General features: G+C 48.9%; 1 protein-coding gene across 4 annotated transcripts in view; it reads right to left on the bottom strand.

Annotated features, from left to right (window-relative positions):
* Positions 1-16,150, bottom strand: part of LOC135908347 (metabotropic glutamate receptor-like) — a 348,987-nt gene that overhangs the window by 307,843 nt on the left and 24,994 nt on the right. For 2 of the 4 annotated variants that reach the window (XM_070539029.1, XM_070539032.1), the window contains exon 1: positions 12,675-12,784. The exons of the other annotated variants lie outside the window; for them this stretch is intronic. The gene's annotated coding sequence lies outside the window, so the exon portion shown is untranslated. Of the gene's footprint in view, positions 1-12,674; positions 12,785-16,150 lie in introns of those variants that run through there. 4 annotated transcript variants of the gene reach the window in all.

Below are 16,150 nucleotides of genomic sequence, written 5' to 3'. Positions count from 1 at the left end.
ATTCGACTCAAACAAGGACGTCGTAGTGACACAGGGTCAAGCAAGGAAAATAGTCCATTGGCATGACTGGGAACAATCCGGTACTTTTTCAAACCGGCTGCTGTGCACGCTGATTGAGAAGCAAACGGTTGAGAGGGGGGCGGCAACAAAGCATCCCGTCAGTCAGCTGTCTGCGAGTCGGCCCTGGAGCAGGACGCGTCCCTTTTGTTCGGCGCGTCGTTCCTCGATAGCCCCCTACATTCGGTCTTTCTTATTGTCTCGACGCTGCCTTCGGCGCGTCGCAGCCGATGACACTCGAACTTGCCTCATTGTAAACGTTTGCAGCAAAGGTCAGGGGACAGAGACAAAACAAGTAAGCCCGTGTCACGGTCGGGCCCACCTCGTCTCACCATGGCCTCGGAGATCAGGCTCGCAAGTGTTGCTGCGCGCGCAGCATCTCGGAGGGCGTGATTCCGAAGGCTTCTTTCAAAAAAATTTACTCAGTTAAGCTAAGCTTATATAACCCTAAATATGCAAAGCGAAAGCTTGGTTCAGCCTATTTAAATCTTGGTGTCACTTGGCTAACTTTTCATTTAGGTGTAAGTATTGTACTCAGGTATACAAACATCGTTAAGCCAGGTATGATGGTTGCGCATTTGTCGGCATCTAGACATGACTGTGATTAGGCTTGGGTAGACACGCATCGATCGACGGTGCGACACCTGCTGTGCCACAGGGAAAGCGCAAGTGCTAGACATGCAAAGAGACGCCGCGAACATGCGCATCCTCAAAGCACAAACGGACAGGGCGCGAATGCGGTCGCTACATTGATCTCGACGGTGCGACACCTGTCCATTCCGCACCCCCTCCACTGAAGCAGCTCGCCAGGCGATATCCGCGGAATGGTCAGACGCCGCTTGGAGACGACGGCTTAAAGCCTGCCGCTCCCACGCAACGCTCAGAGAAGACGGCCCGGCCTCGCTCTCATCCATGGCCAAGCTTGCGCTCACTAGGCGAGCGCGGCGCTCCTCTTCGTCAGATGCGCGGCGAGTGACGTGGTTAGGTGGCAACCCAGCTGCGGAGAGCGCATGCGCCAAGCCGGCGGCGGCGGTGGCGGAGCTCGGCGAGGCTAGTCACGTGATGCGTTGCCAAGGGTACCGCGCAGATGCGGTCAAATGAAGGTCGAATTGCTGGCGACCGCGAAACTCGGCTCGATGCGGTTAGTAAAGCTTTCGTTTTAAAACTCCTGGGGAGGCGATAACGCTAATTCGCTTGGTGCGAAAAAGAGTGGTGTTAGTGATGAACAGTGTTCGACACTGTTCGAAAATGCTTCGAAGTTTGACCAGAATCTGATCAGTATTTTACAACAAGAGAGAATTTGACAGTGAGACAAAACGTCACTCATCGCCCACAACATACGCCACCGAAGTCGCAGTGTGAAGGGTCAATTTCGCATTACGTTCATGGCACGAACGTTTGTGTAAGGCTTACTAGTTTACACAGAGCATGACACTTCATGCCCTTTTTGCAGACGGTCAAAAGGCACTCTAGCACACATCCTTGCAGAGTGCACTAAGCTCAAGAACCCCCCACCATCCCTACCCCCCACCCTCCCCAGCCCCAACACCCCCGAGCGATGGGAGACCTTGTCGTCCAGCCCCGACCTACCCACCCAGCTCGCGCTGGCGGCTAGGGGCCAGGAACTGCTGGACACATATGGGACCTGAGAAGAAGGTTCCACCCCATCTGGTGCCAGCACGCACCAACCGTCACTAAGGGCTCAGCACAAAAGTTGATTCTCTCTCTCTCTACACGCTCTCAGCTAAATGCGCTTCGCATGGGGTATTTGTTGCGAACTTTACAGTCGTTCCATCACTTAGCACGCATTGCGTCGGCTTATTTTTCTCAGCAGTGGTCTTCTTGTCGCAGTTTGCCCGCAGAAATGGCGCCGACGGCTAAGGCGGCAGCGTAGGGTTTTCGACCTCACACTAGGCGGCCGACGTCACCGGTGCGAAGTATCGCTAACCGACTATGCTATTATTAATCGAAGAGGTTTACCGTATCGGACCCGTGCTGTGTAGTATCTGGTATACACCGAACTGCAAAGTTTCAAATTATTATTGAACAATCAAGTTCACAATTAAAGGCCACCTAATTCAAAATAATTTTGAAGATGACTAACTTTTGTGACACAGTAATGCAATTACATGTACAGCGTGCCCCAGCTAACTTCAGCCAGAGCAGCTTGAGAATATGCGAATGCCACGTAGCTGGACAGAACCAAGGTAGTGTTGTTTGCCGTCGCTTAGAGATACTCAAATTAATATTTTTCATTCCGCCTAATTAGATAAGTAGTCGTAATTAATTAATCAACTTCTCAGATATCATAACTGGATGAAAAGTGTCAACGAGAAAATTGTAGAGCGACATGAACAACTCCCGATACAGATTTCTGTTGCTTAATTTGCTCAATACGTGCTACATGAAAGTGTTTTTCTGAGCGCGAAAGAAGTCCGCAGATGCACGCAAGATTGCCGCGCGACTGGCCACTCGAGGCACTGAAGTATGTGGTTAAGTCCTCGTTAAAGAACTACAGGTGGATTAAAGGATCCCCCTCCTTCTCCCACTACCGTGTCCTTCATTATCCGTCGCGCAGTTTCGTGGAGCTAAAAAAGACAATTTGATTTTGGTTTTCATTTCCCCTCCCCCTATCCCTCTCTCCTGCACACTCGTACCTGCGATACGTGAAGACACTATAGTGCCACATTTGCTCGTAGCGATCTTAGACGCTGTAACGATAAGGGGCCGAACTCACAAAGCTTCTCGTTCGTAAGTGCTCTTTATCACAGGCTGGCTTCCTTCGCTAATAATGCGTCCAGCATAAGGATTGGCTGTCGTTTGTTCTTACAGACAATTCTAGCGTAAGATAGTTTTTGCGAATATGGAATGACGATACGACCTACAGAGGGGGGGGGGCGGGGGGGGGGGAAGGGGAGGTGTTGTTCTGTAAGTGTTCATGCACTTTACGGACATGTCCATTCCGTCTGCTGCTGAAGTGCTAATTGGCTGGGGGTGCCTGTCTCCTTGTCACGAGCCCCCCAGTACAGCCAATCAGAACTTCACCAGAAGACGAACATTTCCACTACGTGAACACTTAGGAGATCCCTCCCCCCCCCCCCTCCCCCCCACTACCACCAAATATAGGTATAAAAGAGGAAGCGCGAAATGGCACGGATCTGACTGTGTCCTTATCGGGCTTCGAGCGATACCTTCTCTGAGTGAGCGCGTTTGTTTGCGATATGAAGTGAGCCGCGGCAAACAGTTATCTCGTGATGCGACTTCCTTCCGGGCGAGTGCGCGTCGTACATAGTGGTTCAACGGCTTGAACGAAGGCTCGGCAATAACAGAAAGGCAGTTTCCGCAAGAAGGTTAGGCGCCACCGCCTTTGGTGCTTACGTATACGTACTTTTAAGAGTGTACTTGCCGCCACCCTTTAGATCAGCCGCCCGTGCCTTGTCGTGATTCGCCGAAATGCGCGCACTTCTCACTTGAGTAATGCGCATTTCAATGCAATATACTTGCAAACATATATTTGTCACTGTTTTCACTTTTCCAATGGCACTCGGCGGCCCCAGCTCTTGCGACAACCCAGTTTGATTCAGAAATCAAATGTCTTAAAATTTATTTATTTATTTATTTATTTATTTATTTATTTATTTATTTATTTATTTATTTATTGGAACATGACGACGCACTATTATCACAGATATAGTTCTTCAACGAGTATTACCATGGTTGGCGAGTTCTGTTTCGTTGCGTACGCCTCACGCGTGGATGACAATCAAACCGCAATGAATAATTCCGAGGCGCACTTTTAAGGGGTTTGCATTACAGGTGCCTCTTAGCTCACGCATGCGTTTATGCTGAAGTCCCAGAATCATCGCGTCCATTCCGGCAGAAGGCCCGCCGAGTGAACTATGTACACGCATTGGACAACATCCGAGGTCACCCAAGAATAATTAGATCCGGCGGTTTAGGGTTCGCACAGCATAGTGTTTAAGAGTCGGCTATTGTGAGCACAGTTGAGAAGGAAAGAGAATAACGGAAAAGGAGGACTCACACTGACAGGCCTTCCTGAAACTAGACATTCGCTTTATTTTCCCGTGTTACACCACTGGGACGAGCTTAACAATTATGTTATTCTTTCCTGCACGCAGCGTTACGCCAGTATCAAACGGAACGTATCGTCTGCTCGTGCAGTTTGTTTTGCAGCGTATACGGGGCTATTTTTTACACCGGCGTCGGTACAAAGCGCGCAGTACGCATTCTGGCGGCAAAGAGCGCGCGTGGACTTTGGAGCAGCGCCGTTCGCGTGCCGTGGCTTACAAGGGCGCTCTTATGGTCGTTCGGGACAATTGCCCTCATCAGGAGAGAGAGATAATGGAAAGGGGAAAGGCATGGAGGTTAACCAGAGGGAAGGATCCGGTTTGCTACCCTACGCTGGGGAAAGAGGGGAGGGGGAGGTTAAGTGATAACAAAGTAGAGATAAAGAAAGAAAGTAGCACAGACATACAATCACAGGTGGTCACTAGTCACCGCACACTGTCACCACACAGCTCACAGTAGCACTTGCAGCACTATGAACATGTTCATGCTACAGCCGCTTGTCCAATTCTGTAGCCTGGAACTGTTAATATGTAGCCATGCGGAACACGTAGGCGCGTGTTGTGCGAGTGTCTGTGTGTTGCGGGCATGTGCGCGGCTGCATACGCTGTCGCAGACAGGAATGTGTCGCCGGAACGTCGGCAGCTTTCGTTCAAGCACTGTCTTTCTTGCGCGTGCAATTGAACATGGTAACAGTACGTCAAATTATAAGCGTTGGGGAGTTTAAGAAGTGCGACTGCGTGAAAAACATAAAGACTATTTTGAATGAAAGGTGGGAACAGAAATATATTTGTCGGATGCTTTGCTCACTAACGCCACACGTGGATCTACAAGAATGATACAATCCATGTTCGATGCGCGCAGGATCGTTTAAATACTTTTTATTGCCGCGAAGGGACGCTACGCTGCGGTGACCGTTCACGTCATGCGAAACTGTTTTAATCAAATTTAGTTTTTTTATCGCCGTCTTCCGTTGTTTGTATCGCTGCGAACATCGGGGCCAAGCATAAGGAGTGTCAGCGTCCTTCTCCAACATGCGCCTTCGTGACTCTCTTTTTACCCGGTTAGCTGCCATTTAAGCACACCCCATGACACACTGAAGGGGACAGGGTGTATTGAAAAGCGTTCTGGCAATACTTGCTGCTATGAAGTGCTCGGAGTTGTACTACCCCCGAGGTAATCTATTCGATAAACCGAAATATCGCGCGACAAACATGACCATGAGTGAACCTGCCGCAGCAAGCGCAAAGTCGAATGTTTTCGCAATAGCTTATGGACGTACGCAAAACAACAAAACAAGAACAAATTTAGAAGGGTAAGCGCGTGCAAGAAAATAAAAGCAAGCAAGAAAGAAAGAACGCGCAAAACGAAAGTAAACACTGCAGGGAAATTGAGACGACAGCTGCGAGTCAACGATGACATACAGTCGCGCTCCGCTCGCGTCGCCGGCGTCATCTCCGACCACGACAAGGTTTCGCACCGCTCACGGTAACGCCCCGCCGGAGGCACGTCACAATCTGGTTAGATACGGATCTAGGAGCAGAGACGGAAATTGAAACGGGCTGTCGCGTCGCCCACTGCTGTTGCAGCCTATAGCTTCTTCTCTCAGCAGCACACAGCTTGACGTTTGCCGGTCCCGCGAGCGTTCATTTTTTTTTTTTCTATCGAAGGCGCCTCTCGCTTGGAGATGAGTGGCCATGAATAACGCCGCAAGTAAAATCAGCAGCCGCAGTGGATAAAATAAAACAAATGTCACACGTACGTCGGGTAGCTGCAGCAGTGGCAGCGACACCTGAGAAAACGTCGTCCGCTTTGGTGCGGGAGCTGGAGGCGTAACGTGAAGACGCCGAGCGGAAAAGCGGTTTCGAGTGGGAAACCGTCACGGGACCTTCCCCTAACTCGTATTACATAGACGCAGCGGCAACTCGCCGAAGGTGTCGATGCGATGGAACGGCAGCGACAGAGGGAGCCACTGCTCCGAAGGTGTCGTTTCGTCGAGCGAAGCATACAGGATGACGAGGCAATTCGGCGAGAAAAACCAGCTGGGCCACGCAGTGTCTTTCGGGCTACTTCGCACGAGACATATATATACTGCAAGTTTGAAGAGTGTCATTCGTTTTATCCGCGTCAATCTTTTGAATGCTTTCTTCAGCTGTTAGTGTGGCAGCTGTTCTGTCTGACTCCGTGGGTCGCTTTTGTTGCAAACTGGCCCCCTGTCCTGATCAGTTGCGATATGTCTTGAATGGATAAATAACGAAAGATGTCCAGAACGTCCATTTGTTAATTGATTCAATAAACTAAAACGCGCTTGCAGGGCGAAAGCTGGAGCATATGTACGCCTGGCAATGTGATCGATGTAATATCGTGATCAAAAGAATGTACGCGTGGTAATAAGATCACAGCAGTTTATCACAGCAGTTTAGAGAACTGCTGTGACAGCTGTTTTTGGCGTATAGTTCCGTATTTGTAGTTATCGGGCCTCTATTATTCTTAACTTTTCAAGTTTTCGGCATCTTTCAACTTTTAACGTTCTCCTTCAAATGCAATAAAATTCAATCAAGTCAGTCTAGCGGTTGCCTGGCAAAAGCATTTCTGTGTTTTACATATATTTCAATAGCAAAATCAATGTTCCACGTGAGCTCCAGGTTCCTCTTATGATGCTTTACTACGCAACAAGCTTACGAACCTTGGAGAGATGGTTTCTCGGTCTGATGGCTCATTTGTATATTTCATGTTATATAGCTGAATATAACACTCGTAATGGGTGCCCTAGCTGCCTGGTGTGTAGAATCGCTACCAACATGAGTGAAACGCGAAGTTCGCGCAACAGTAAGCAATAATTTACATAGGTAATGTGCGTTCTTGCATGAAAACTGTTTCTTAATAAGAAATATGTAAATAACATATCATGATGAGCGCTATAGGTGCTCTTGGTTTCTTGCAATGAAGTTTGATACATGTGCGCAGTGGCGTGAAAGAAGGAGGACATAAGACATACTTTTTACAAGCTTTGGACTATGCCTGCCTTTTATGGGATCTGTTTTGTGGTGCGCATATTAACGCATTTGAACAAATCCAGCCTGCGCCGGGGAGATGCGACTGCTTTCTAAGTGTAACGGCGATGATAAAAACTCGGTGGGATCGTTTTGAAAAACGGAGCAGATTGCATATCAAAGTGTCTCAAATCATATCAAATCGCACTTTACTCGCCGCAATAATGCCTTGATGGCGCAGCGCGTCATGTATGACTCAATAAATATTAAATAAAGGGCCTGCGTTTCGGTCGCATCCACCTCGACTTTCGTGTCAGCTTAAAAATAAAATGATGCGTTCTTTTTTCTTTGTTCACGTGCTTTTGACAATGCTAGGGCAGAGATTTCCGTCCCCCCCGTTCCGATTCTCTTCGCTGTTCGACTTGGTTTTGTTTTTTTCCTCGGTTCTTGTTCTTGTTTTTTAGATCTCTTGCAAAAGGGCCCGAATGTCATCGACCAAACGCAGCGCGCATGTGAAACAATTGCACAACCGTCGCAGCGTCCGCCACGACGTCCGGGAAATGCTTTGCTCCTGTTTTCTTCCTCGTCCGCAGATAGCAGCGTGCTTCTGCATCGGCAACTTTACAGAATAAGAATCGAGACGGATGTCTCGAGCTTGCCCTCGTCTTACGACATCATCGCAATCCGCCACAGTGGCTCAATGGGCTATGCCGGTCACTATGTCTCCGGTTGGATTCTAGAGAGAGAAGAGAAATAAAGCTCTTTCGTGAAGAGAAAGCAGAGTGATTAGCCAGGGTATTTTCGCCTGCATGCTACTGTGCAGGGAATGGGGCAAAGAAGGAGAAAGGCCCTAGAAAAACGATGCTGGTCGTGTACAATCTGATGCAAGTAGAATGAAAAATCACTGATGTGCTTTGACTTAAACGGACGCTGAAGAAGTCCAAGAAATCAGCGTTTCTTGTAAGTGGTCGTGCGTGGTTACACTTACCATGTTTCGCACTTAAGACTTGCATTAAGGAGTGAACTTGACCCGATATGTGTGTTTAATCATACAACCAGACTGTCGAACTGACACTTTTTTTTCGTTCTTGTTTTCGTTTCGGTTAGGCGAGAACGGTTCAGTTCTGGTTCAGTCCGGAACGAAAGAATAACCGTTAAAACCGGTTTCAACTGGTTCGCATAACTGAAGAAATATTACAGGAAAACAGCAATAACTTATCTTCTAAAAAAAAGCTCAACAGTGCTGCTATAAGCTTCACGGAAATACTACGCGTGTTTTTCAGGCTGCACGTAGTTAGGAGTTACAACAAAATTGTGCAGATCCAACGCCAGTGCTGAAACCTATCTGAAACGAAGCTCTAGTTAGACAGACAGAGAGACGAAGAGCAGAATTTAATGAGTAAATGCAGATAGTCCTCTAACTTCTACTCTTCTTTGCAGAGGGAAGAGAAACAGCAGGGAAAGGAGGGGCATGAAAAGTGACGATCAGGATAGACAGAAGGACGCTACTAGCTGTCACAGCAGCTCTTGTACTGTCACCGCAGCTCTTGCACGAATGGCCTATTCTCAGCGTCGAATCTAAGCCGGCGTTGAATAGAGATTCTGACGGAGCCGTGATGGCTCGCTTAGTCATAACAATGTCCGGCCAGGATCCAGTAAAACTTTTTTGCTTAAGTGCCTCTCATTAATTTGCGCTAACAAATAGTTTTTGCGAGTACAAGCCCTGGACCCATATTCACGAAAAGCTCTTAGGCTATAATATTTCGTAAGATAAAATTTCGGCCAACCCTAACGCTGGACATATCAGAGAAGGCTACCGGCAAATGGTACTTATCTACGAAAGTATTTACGAGTACTTTCGGATGAAACGCTTTGTGAATTCCACCCGCGGATCCTATTCGTCTGGAACACGGATTGTACTCGATTGTATTGGTCGCTTAGGCAAGAAATGCGTGAACGTTGTTCCTGAAGTCATGCAGCAGCGAAGACATCTTGCAATGATTAAAATGAAAGTGAAAAAAAAACTGCGTCCATTGTTGTAATTGCTTAAGGAAAGTTAGGAAGGGCATGGCTCTGACAGCCGTGAAGCCGGCATTTCTTTTCCAAACGGAAGACTTCTTGTCATCGCGGAGCATAATCGTCTACAGATCGCCGTTTGAGGTTCAACATCGGAAAGCGACCCGACGTCTTCCACTTCGCATAGGAGCGCACGGACCCTACCCTGCACCGAAATTACACGCAGTCTTCCCGGAGTCCATCGTCCCGCAGGTGTTGAGCTATGGAAAAGGTCAACAGAGTAACCACAGCACAGAAAGGGGATCCTCGACTGTCGTGGTGAAATCTGTCTGCGAGACGTCGTTGCGGGCGCAGTTTTGATTTGCCCCACGATAACTCCCATCCTCTGCCATTTCTCCCAACATCGTCACGACCGTACCCGCCATACCCTCACAAGAGTGTCACTGCCAAGAGGGCAGGTCATACTCGTCTATTATAAATAAAACATATGCAACTACCTGGAATAGTAGGCAAAGAAAACTTGGATCTAAAGACCCTGTTGTGGAAACATATATCGAAGAAATACGCCAGTACTATTGCACCTACTTCCACTTGTGAGATTAAAGGCCACCATTCAGCTAGATAGTGCTTCTTTATTTCAGTGGTCACATAGAGGTCTCCAATTAAGGAAAGAATTCTTGATTGTCACCAATTTGCCATTCTTACAGTGCATAGCTAACATGTCGGCCCTCCGACGCGATACATTGAAAATCGTACTAATGGTGCTGCCACTTCTAAAATCAGAAAATGGTGTGTATTTACAGATGAGGTGCCATAGTTGAGCCAAAAGTGGAGGCAATGCGTGAATGAAAATCTCCAGGAAAGGTGGCCAGCCTGAACGGAAAACCGTTATTTTTTTCTTTTCGGTTTCATATCGCAGTGAAAAAAAAAAGAACAGTGTAACGTTCCCGTACAGTTGCTGTTTGAGAAAAAAATACCGTTTTATTTTTGGTTTCCGGTTTTTCGTTCAGTCCAAGTTCTATGCCCTCCCTACCTGCGACCCATATTAGCACGCGGAGGACTGTTACACCGATGGATGAAGACTACAAAGAATATAGATCATTCTATTAGTGGCGTATACAAACGCCATATACCGAGTGAAATTTCCGTTGCAGCATTCTCGTCCTTTTATGATTAGCTGTATGTAATAATTCATTTATTCATTTCCTTGCTATTTATTTATTATTTTTATATTTGTACAGTAAAAAGAGAAGAAAGGCAGTAGACGAGGCTATCGCGTACGTCAAAAATTTCCACAGCAATCGATGAATAACAAGACAAGAGCGAACAAAGTTGAACTCGAATTCTTCCAGCACACAGATTTCGTAGCAATCTACGCTGAACGTTTGGGTCGTAAATCCCGATAGATCACATACTATGCCCGCGGAATATGGGGCACCAGAAATGTTTTTGCCCACGAAACCTTTTCCGGCGATCCATGCGGCTAGCATTAGACAGGTCCAGAAAGAAAATTAAGGGCACGTTTTCGTTATTCTTGTTCATTCCTTCCACAGTACGTTCACTCTCGCCGCCGATTTATTCCAACGAAAACGTCAGCAGCTACAACGTACGCTTTTTGTTCGAGACCTGAGAGCCTGTGCAAGGCTATACGCGCATTCCGCATGAGGGAAACGTTCCTGTTGTGCCAGCGGATTTCACTTGTTTCCTCACGCCATTTAATCCCGTACGCTTGTTTTCAATAGATCCAAATCGGTCATGGTATACAATACCCTCATCACGCTTAGGCAAGAAACACGTGCACGTAGTTCCAGAAGTGCTACAGCAGCGAAGACGTCTTGCATTGATAAAAATGAAAGTGAAAAAAACTGCGATTTACCGTACCGTATTACTTACCGTACCGTACCGTACCGTATTTACCGTACCGTGCCGTACCGATTTACCGTATTATAGAACGTCAACACTTCAATGACAGCGATAGGCGAGATAGTCAGGCGATCGAGTCATAGCGTCCGACCTTCCCTCAGCCCTGGCGCTACGAAATGTGCCAGTCCTTGACCATACGATCAACCCCACATTTTTCCTTCTTCCTTTTTCTCGTTTTCTTTCTTTTCCTTTTTTGCCGGGATCAGAACGGTAGCATATTACAGTCAAGAAACCTCACTGAAGTGCATCCCAGTTTCAAAGTGCGTAATTTGCCGAAACAAATTGGGCTCATTTTCCGTGATTGCGGTCACGGAAAGAAATATAGCGCGTGCGAAGGTCTCCCCCACTAACGCTCTCTCGCCGCATTGCGAGCTTCAACTCGACTCGTTTCAGAAGCGAGTGCTGTGCGTGCCAGCCGGGATATTACGTCGATTAATGCGCAAGCACAATTCCCCCTGACCGCAGAAACCTCGGCACTTCAGCGAAGAAATTGAAAGCGCAGGCAGCGTTTAGCTTTAAGAGCGGCTGTATTTGTTGCGAAAACTAAGCCGTCGGCGTCGTTGAATGCCGCACGCGGCGCGCACATGCACTCATTAAGTTGTCGCGGGTGTCCAACACACACCCATCGAATGCCTTCAACTCGGAGAAAGTTAGCTTCGCTTATCGTCTGCAGCCGACGCACGAAACAAAGAGAAACCGCAACCGCAAGGCGAACGGCTTTTGTGTAGCGCAGGGCATCAGCAGACGCCGGCAGCACCCCTCTTTCGCGCATGCGGCAGCACGTGCTTTCCATCATGCCAGAGGCAGATACGCTAATTAGCCGCTCTCCTTTCGGGACCACGTGACGCGTGGCGGGCCGGCGCTACAGCTCGTTCGCAATATACCTGCATCTCGTCCCCCTGGAGTCTACCGTGCGTAGGGGGGGGGGGGGGACGCCTCGACGAGTGGCTGACGGACGACTTCCGTCACGGAACCGCGCGCGTGCCGTCTTTGAGCGACGCGCGATCGAGCGCGTCGAGCGACAGCGCCGCGAGTGATGCACGCGACGATAACACGCGATGCGACGTTCAGCGAAGAGGAACGCGGGGGACGGGCGCCTGGCGCGCGAGCCGCGAGCGTTGTCCTTCGCGTCCGCAAGGCCGTCTGACCAGCAGGGTCCCGCCGACGACGTAAACGGTCGACTAAGCGCGAGGACGTCCGCACGTGGCACACGACTCACTCTGCTTGCTTCTCAATCAACCGGCGCCGTTTTGATGCTGTACGCCAGAAATGCAGAAGCACCGGCGTGAGCTTGTCATCTGACACCGAAGAGGCGTCGACGGTGCGAGCTCGCTAGACGCCTCGTTACGTTGACGTTACCTCTCCCGTGGGGCGCGAAGACGCATGCAGATCTTATATCCTACCCTTCTTCTAGTTGTGGACCTTCGATCACGTCTCTGTGCGCGATGTTTCAAGGGTCAGTGTCCCCCCCCCCGAACCCGGCGACGAGTATATGCCATTGCACGTGCAGTCGAGGCGCGTCGCGCTGGAAAGCGCGGGAAAAGTGGGGATAACGGGAAAAAAAAGAGAGAAAGGGCGGAGATGCCGGGCGGCGCTCACCTTGCCGACATGGGGCGTGCGTCGTGGCGAGGCGCGCCGCGCTCGCTGCAGCGGCACACACACACTCGGACCAGCGGCCTCCGTGCCGGCGACTGTCAACGCGCCGGCGGCGCTGGCGAGCAAGAGCGCGCGAGCGAGCGACCGAGCCTAGCGCAGCGCCGCCCATCGCGCTGACGTCGCCGGCGTCGCGGTCGGCGATCGGCGATTTCGGCGCGTCGCGAGCGCTTCCTGGCGGCCAAGCTTCGACGGCGTGTGCGGGCCGGCGCCTTGGTCCGCTCAATAATACATCGCGAGAACGAGTGCCGAAACGCCTGCCGTTTGCGAGAGACAGTACGATCGGACTCCCGTAATCTGTCTCAATAAATCGGTGCATCTCTTGCAGCAGCAGCAGCAGCAGTAGCAGCAGCAGCAGCAGCAGCAGCTATAGTTGTAGAGTAGAGGGCCGGAGGGCCGAATTTCACAGGTGGGGTTGCTCGTAAAAAAACTATTCGCAAGAAGCTGTCGCCTCGTGCATTCTGGTAAAAGCGGCGGATTCTGCGTGTTTATAAGATGCAGCATCTCATAGAAGCTACTCCATTTCTTCGTACGCCCACATACATTTCTGTCATCTCATATGCCGGCTCAAATTGTTCCTTTTGTTCATACACATTTCATTCTTCCGTGAGCATTGCTCTTACCATACATGCAACCTGATCGCGACATTTGTCCTCGGGCGTCCGGAATGCACAAAGCTACCGCAGTACTGCCGCGGCTCCTGATAAGCCGAACGTGTGACCACCTCCAAGTGCGCGCGCGGTACACTATACGTTCGCGTGCACTTATAACCGCGCGAGTTCTCACAACGTCGCATTTTTCTTTTTCTTGCCTGACATCTAGGTCCCCGCGTTCTCCTGTGGAGAAGCAGTAAGGAAGCTGCAAGCGTAGTGCGGAGAAGCAAACCCCGGGAACACGTGTAATCCAAGTCAACCTCTTTTCTTTCGCCTTATCTCTCTAGCGTCTGCGCCTATGTTGCAGTAGCGGCTGCTATAATTCACCCCTGCTGCGCAGGTGTCCAATCTAGAAACACGTTTACACGTGCTCTAGGTTTCTGAATTCAGTCCTTCCTAAAAGCGGCCGCTACTTTCACGAAGTGGCGTGGCTTTAGCCGGAAAGCGTGTGGAGGTTTCGAATACGACAATACTTTTGCCGGCACCGCCAGAGCTCACGACGCCAAACGACATGTTTTGTGACGACCTTCTGCTGTACGCGTAAGCCGTCGGCGCACTGTACTTCCGTCGCGACGAATTCGGGCTAGCGTGACGAAGACGATACGTCTGTGTCCTCACATCCGGTCCGCAAGCGGTGACTCCTACCCGGCTGTAGCGCTTCCGGCGGACGATGCGCAGAAACAGTGAGACGCGCCTTTCCCATTCTCTCCTAGTCTCAATGACAAGAGATCGAAAAGAAAGCGCATTGTATCTCGGAACTGGCGCGTCGAAACGCCAAGTTGTAAGGCTCTTTGGCGTGAGCTTGCCGTGAAGGGATATGTCACCGAATAAGGTGTAATTTAGCTACACTAACAGAATATTGCGCTGCTGGAAAGTGCTATATTTCTCGTTTACGTTGCCGGTGGTGGCCCTTGAGTATGTGCTACATTTTTCGGTAGTGTCCTTTCTGACGTAGCTTACCGCTTTCCTCTATTACTTCAGGCCACATTTTTACTTTGTGGATGGATTAGTCGGCGAATGGGGATGTTTAGATTATCATCATCATCAGCCTGGTTGCGCCCACTGCAGGGAAAAGGCCTCTCCCATACTTCTCCAACTACCCCGGTCATGTACTAATTGTGGCCATGTTGTCCCTGCAAACTTAATGTCATGCGCCCACCTAACTTTCTGCCGCCCCTTGCTACGCTTCCCTTCCCTTGGAATCCAGTCCGTAACCCTTAATTACCATCGGTTAATTTCCCTCCTCATTACATGTCCTGCCCATGCCCATTTCTTTTGTTGTATTCATATAGGAGGTTGTGGACAAGTACTGCACCAGGGTGGCCAATGCTGCTCTGGTGAGAGAGTGCGTTACCGGTTCTGGTCACCGGGATCAGGCCGCACTCCAGGCCTGTTTATCCTGTAGAAATAAGCACTAAATATGACGTCAAAAGAAATTGTTTTCCGGGGCTATAACTAACATTCTCTTGTTTGCAATTACACTAATAAACCTCCTGTTATTGCAACAGTTCTTTGGCACATCGAAAAAAAAAAGCACTTTGAAAAAAGAAACACATATTGTAACACTTAAAAAAAAGCACGTGCTTTTTTTAACTCTCTGGCCCTGAACGGCTGTTTCAGTTTCTTTCTTTTTGTCCCTCCTTCCAGCAAAACTGGTATTGTCCTTAGATGCGTTCGGAAGATTTCCGCTACAAATGTTTCTCCAAATATTTCGGAAAGCCACTGAAGTTAATGCTATGCGATTTTGTAGGAATATTTAGCTTCTGAAGATGCGTATAAATTTGGAATTCTGCTGGGTAATTAGGCACTTAGCGCAAAATTACCAAACTTGTCTTTATTGTCGCCGTGATACGAGGTAGAAATTAAGTGTGTCTAATGAGGAACATGTTGGAGAAGTGTCGGAAATCTGGGTGCTTTGGGGGCACGAAAATATAAAATGTTTGCTTAGCTGAATTCTGTTCAACGCATGCTGGTAAATTTGAATACGTAGGGTGCCTTTTCAATGTGTCCCTTCATCAGAGGGTTTGAATTTCTACTTCAAGCAGGAAATAAAATTTCACAATTTTGTCTGAAATGCGTCTTTTTTGGCTGGTTTTTACTTTTTAAAATAAAAGCAAGCTAGGCAAGTATAAAAAAATTAGCCGGTTAATTAGAACCATTTATTCGTTTCATTAATCTTTCAATTGGATTCGCGGATTAACACATACGTGGGGTAAAAGAAACCACAACAGATGGCGCCTTATGTACGTAAACTTCACAGACGATATAAAGTGTGCCACTAGTCGACAGTTGCCTTTAATATCGCTTCAGCGACACATTGCGTGAGCGAACATATGAAGCATATAAAGCTCACTCAGCCGCCATCATAGGTGCAGCTTCGGAGGCGAAGAAGCTCGTTATCTCCTCTCTGACAGATCGCATCACTAGTCACGCGAGCCCTCTTAGGGCTGCAGGTGGATAGGGTTAAGCGGGGTCCTAATCGGTGAGTTTCGAAGCGCAGCCATGCTCTGAAGCCCCCCCCTCCACCTCCTGTTTTCCTTATATAGAAGAAAGAGACTTCATTTACAAGAAAACGTTCTTGTCGCCGGTCCTTTAGTCAATGACCACGCACTATAGGAGCTGAAGCGTCACAGAACGGATTTTAACTCTGCCCTCTCGAAGTACAGCTATAGCGCGCATGCACGGGGTGGCCTTCGCCCTCTGAGACCCAAGCGCGCCGTTTCGAGTCGGAAATGTAGTAGCACATTCTGTCGTTCCCTTGCCCTTGCT

The sequence above is a fragment of the Dermacentor albipictus genome, chromosome 5 (assembly GCF_038994185.2).
Source record: "Dermacentor albipictus isolate Rhodes 1998 colony chromosome 5, USDA_Dalb.pri_finalv2, whole genome shotgun sequence".
Taxonomy (NCBI): domain Eukaryota; kingdom Metazoa; phylum Arthropoda; class Arachnida; order Ixodida; family Ixodidae; genus Dermacentor; species Dermacentor albipictus.
This window is presented reverse-complemented; position numbering and strand designations above follow the sequence as displayed.